At 45.3% G+C, this 5,000-nt stretch overlaps 1 long non-coding RNA gene across 1 annotated transcript in view; it reads right to left on the bottom strand.

Annotated features, from left to right (window-relative positions):
- LOC122258102 (uncharacterized) overlaps positions 1–5,000 on the bottom strand; it is a 212,528-nt gene that overhangs the window by 153,248 nt on the left and 54,280 nt on the right. The window lies entirely within an intron of this gene.

The raw sequence follows: 5,000 nt of genomic DNA, 5'->3' as shown, positions 1-5,000 counted from the left end.
ATCTATCTCGGGCGGGGCGGCGGCGACTCGGCAGAGAGCGAGTTGTGGCTCTTACAGGATTATCTCGTCACCGGTTCTTCATTATACGCTGTCGGCACGGCGGGGGGGGGGGGGGGAGAAAGAGAAAGAAAGGAAGAGGGAGAGGGAGAGGGAGAGAGAATGAGAGGGAAAGAAAGAAAGAGAGAGAGACAGAAAGAGGGATGGGGTGATTGAAGGAGGGTGGGAGGGAGGAAAATATACGGAAGGAAGAACGAGACCCGGATACAGATAAAGACAGACAGACAAACAGACACAAAGATAGAACTATCCTCTCCCTCTCTTCCTCCCTCCCTCCCTCCCATCCTCCTTGCCCCCCCCCCCCTCCAAGGCGAGCGAGAGGCGTCGCGTCGGCCGGCGAGACCTTCCGGGAAGCCCTTCAGGAGGGAGCGCGAAGGAGGGCAAGAAGGCTGACGGCAGGATCAGTTACCGCCCTCGGTGCGGCCTACTCGGTGTCTCTCTCAACCAGTACTTTTATTTATTTATTTTTCATTTTATTGATTTATCTTTGTTTGTTTGTTTCTTCTTCCTTAAAAAATTGGTTTTCTTCTCTTCATTTGTTTTCATTTTCTCTTTTCCTTTTCTCCTTCCTCTCTTTAAAATGTTTCTCGTCCTCATTTTCCCTTCCCTATTTCCCTCTTTCTCTGTTTTTCTCTCTCTCTTCCCATCACAGAGTGAGAGAGAGAGAGAGAGAGAGAGAGAGAGAGAGAGAGAGAGAGAGAGAGAGAGAGAGAGAGAGAGAGAGAGAGAGAGAGAGAGAAGGAAAGACAGCGGCGTCGAGACAAGGAACTTGAGTGAGCATCACTCTCGGGAGATGTGAATGCAGAGTGGAGTGAAGCGTCATCTCTCGCGACGGCTTCTGACATGACAAGGACCCCCCCCCTCCCCTCTTCCCCCTCCTCTTCTCCTTCTACTTTACCACCACATGCAAACATCTTTTACTTCCTCCTTATGCTTCTTTTCCTTCGACGCTACCTCTTTCTACCTACTCCTTCGCGTCTTCATCGTCTTCATGTTCTTCTTCATGTTCATCTTCATCTTCTCCTTCCTCCTCCTCCTTCCTCCTCCTCCTCTTCTCCTTCTTCTTCTTCTTCAAGATAATACTCCATCTCTTACGCCTCCCTGTCCCCATGTGTCTCTGTCTCTCTCTACCTTCCTCCCTTCTCTTCTTCCTTCCTTCCCTTTCTATCTTCATCCCTTCCTTCGTTCGTCCATTCGTGCCTGACTTCCTTCCGCCCTCCTCCCCACCCTCCCCCTCCCTCCCTTCGACCTGGCCGTAAAACGATGGCAAAAAGCCAGCCATAAAGGTCCCAGAAGGAGAAATAAGGAAATGAAGGCAGAGAAAACAAAGTAATGAAATGAAATATATTTGCACATACGCATGCATACATTCACATGTGGGTATAAATGTATATATATATATATATATATATATATATATATATATATATATATATATATATATATATATATATGCATATGTTAGTGCCTATATATATATAAATATAAATACAAATATAAATATGAATATATATAAATGAATAAATAAATATATATATGTTATAAATTTATATATAAATATACATATATATAAATATAAATATACATATATATATACATATAAATATACATATATATACATATAAATATACATATAAATATACATATATATATATATATATATATATATATATATATATATATATATATATATTATATATATATATAAATCTATCTATCTATCTATCTACCTATATATATATGTATATATATATATATATAAATTTATCTATCAATCTATCTACCTACTTATCTATCTATCTATCTATCTATCTATCTATCTATCTATCTATATATATTTATATATATATATATACATATAAATATATATACATATATATATATATATACATATATATACATATATATACATACACATACATACATACATACATACACACACACACATGTATAAAGAGAATGTCAAAACGGAAAGCGATCCGCCCCCCCCCCCCCCCCCCAGCGCCCACCTTACCTCGGCGCGGCGGCAGCGCTGGCCTCGTGTCTCACCTGCAACAGAAAAGAATCACCATCAGTTTATGACGCATTTGGGCCTTGCTTGTGTTTGTGCTTTGTTTCTGATTTTTGTTTGTGTTTGTGCTTTGTTTCTGATTTTTGTTTGTGTTTGTGCTTTGTTTCTGATTTTTGTTTGTGTTTGTGCTTTGTTTTTGCTTTTTGTTTGGATAATTGTGCGCCTTTGCTTGTGTGTGTGTCTTGTTAAGCGTTTGTGTTTGTTTATGTTTTTTTGCGGGCGTGTATCTGCGGTTGTGTCTGTGTCTGAATGGCGCATAGCAAAGCGCAATCAGAGATATACAAAATATGCTAACAAATGTTTTTTTTTTTCCGAAGTGAATAAATCGTTTCAATAATTACCTACCTAACTAACTACATATTTATACAATCGCGCGCCCGCACATGCACATGCACATGCACATGCACACGCACACGCACACGCACACACAAGCCAGATAAACGACAGACAGACAGACACGTAGAGAGGCCTGTGGAAGCGACTGAAAATCCTCCCCGGGTGTCCTTGAGGCCATTAGCGCCTACCTGACTGCGCCTACCCATTCCCCCCTTCCCCTTCTCCCCATGGAATTCTCCCCCCTACCTCCCCTCCCCTCCCCATGCTCCTCCCTCTTCTCATTCTCCCTCCCCTACCTTCCTTATTTTCTATCCTTCCATCTTCCCTCCTTTCCCTTCTCTTCTTCTCCTTCTCTCTCTACTCTTCCCACCTTCCCCTCCCATTCCTACCCTTCCCTCCCTCCCCTTCGCTTCCTCTCGTTCCCTTCCTCTCCACCTCTCCCTTTCCTTTCCTTTCCTTCCTTACAATTCTTTCCCTCTTTCTTTTTCCCTCCATCTCTCTCTCTCTCCTTCCTTCCTTACTTCCTCCCCTCCTCTCTCCCCCCTTCCTTTCGTCTACCTTCCCTGCACCTATTCCTATTCTACCTTCCCCCCCTTTATTTACTCCTCCCCTCCCCTCTCCCCCCTCTCCCCCCTTCCCCCCACCCCTCTGGGCCAACACCATCTACCCGACGGGAATTGATTGGTCTGCTGACGTCATCTGGTAACTCCCTCCCTACCTCCCCTACCTCCCCTCCCTCCCCCCTCCCTTGTCGGAGTCAAAAATATAGGAGGTGCACGGAACTACTTCCCTAATGACGGCGATATCGGTGCGAAGTTAAGATAGGGAAGGTTGGGCAGGGTAGAGGGGGGGGGGGGGCAGGTCGCTTCCTGCATCTAATTTCGATTGTTGCTTTTCATCTTTCTATTTCTATTTCTATTTCTATTTCTATTTCTCTCTCTCTCTCTCTCTCTCTCTCTCTCTCTCTCTCTCTCTCTCTCTCTCTCTCTCTCTCTCTCTCTCTCTCTCTCTCTCTCTCCCTCTCTCTTTTTTACTAACACTATCGTCATCAATATCATCATTAATATTATTTTTGTTACTATCAATAATGTCTGCCAGCGGTTTATCTGCACACATCATATAAGCCATTTACTCAGATGAGTCAGTGAGTCCCTTTCTCCCTTGCACGTCCTCTCGCCCTCACCCACACTCCCATTCACCCAGACACCAACAATTGGACAATCAAAACTAACAACCAGTTTCACAATAATAAATTTGACAGACAGACAAATGCTGAAGACTTTCCTAACCTAACCGGAATGAGAGATGCTGATAAAAAAGATGAAGAGGCAAACGAAAGAAACAGATAGATAGATAGATAGATAAGGAGGGAGGGAGGGAGGGAGGGAGGGAGGGAGGGAGGGAGGGAGGGAGAGAGAGAGAGAGAGAGAGAGAGAGAGAGAGAGAGAGAGAGAGAGAGAGAGAGAGAGAGAGAGAGAGAGGCAGAGAGAGAGATGAGAGAGAGAGAGAGAGAGAGAAGAGAGGAGGAGAGAGAGAGAGGAGAGAGAGAGAGAGAGAGAGAGAGAGGGAGGGGGGGGGGTAGAGATAGAGAGAGAGAGAGGAGAGAGAGAGAGAGAGGAGAGAGAGAAAAGAGAGAGAGAGGAGAGAGGAGAGGAGGAGAGAGAGAGAGAGAGGAGAGAGAGGGAAGAGAGAGAGAGAGAAGAGAGAGAGGAGAGAGAGAGAGAGAGGGGGGGGGGGATAGAGATAGATAGATAGATAGATAGATAGATAAATAGAGAGAGAGATGGAATGAGAGAGAGGGAGGGGGAGAGAGAGAGATGGAATGAGAGAGAGGGAGGGAGAGAGAGAGAGAGAGAGAGAGAGAGAGAGAGAGAGAGAGAGAGAGAGAGAGAGAGAGAGAGAGAGAGAGAGAGAGAGAGAGAGGGGGGGGGGGGGGAAAAGATAGATAGATAGATAGATAGATAGATAGATAGAGAGAGAGACAGAGAGAGAGATGGAATGAGAGAGGGAGGGGGGGGGAGAGAGAGAGAGAGAGAGAGAGAGAGAGAGAGAGAGAGAGAGAGAGAGAGAGAGAGAGAGAGAGAGAGAGAGAGAGAGAGAGAGAGAGAGAGAGAGAGAGAGAGAGAGAGAGAGAGAGAGAGGAAACCCAACTCCACTTTGTTCGTCCTCCATCCATACCCTCATTTAACGCCGTATTGACCCTCCCTCGTTTTCGCTCGTATCCGAAGTGGTTTCTTTACTCTGCTCTTTAAACTCCTTACCCCTCTTTCGCCCCCTCTCTCTTACCTCTTCCCCCCCCTCCTTCTCTCTTCGCCCCTCTTCTATTCGCCACCCTCTTCCTCTATTCGCCCCTCCTCTTCCCCTCTTCGCCCCTCTTCTTTATCTCTTCGCTCCCCCTTCCCTCCCTCCCCCTCTTCTGCTTCTAAACACACGGTATCACTCGCTTATCTCTAGTTCTGCTACTCGTGTCGTTCGTCCTTTGTGCTCAAGTTTATATCGAAAGGGGGGCGGGGAATGCACGTGCAGTAAACACAAA

Source organism: Penaeus japonicus, unplaced genomic scaffold (assembly GCF_977035675.1).
Source record: "Penaeus japonicus unplaced genomic scaffold, GWHDUDI00000001_assembly GWHDUDI00000021, whole genome shotgun sequence".
NCBI classification, from domain to species: domain Eukaryota; kingdom Metazoa; phylum Arthropoda; class Malacostraca; order Decapoda; family Penaeidae; genus Penaeus; species Penaeus japonicus.
This window is presented reverse-complemented; position numbering and strand designations above follow the sequence as displayed.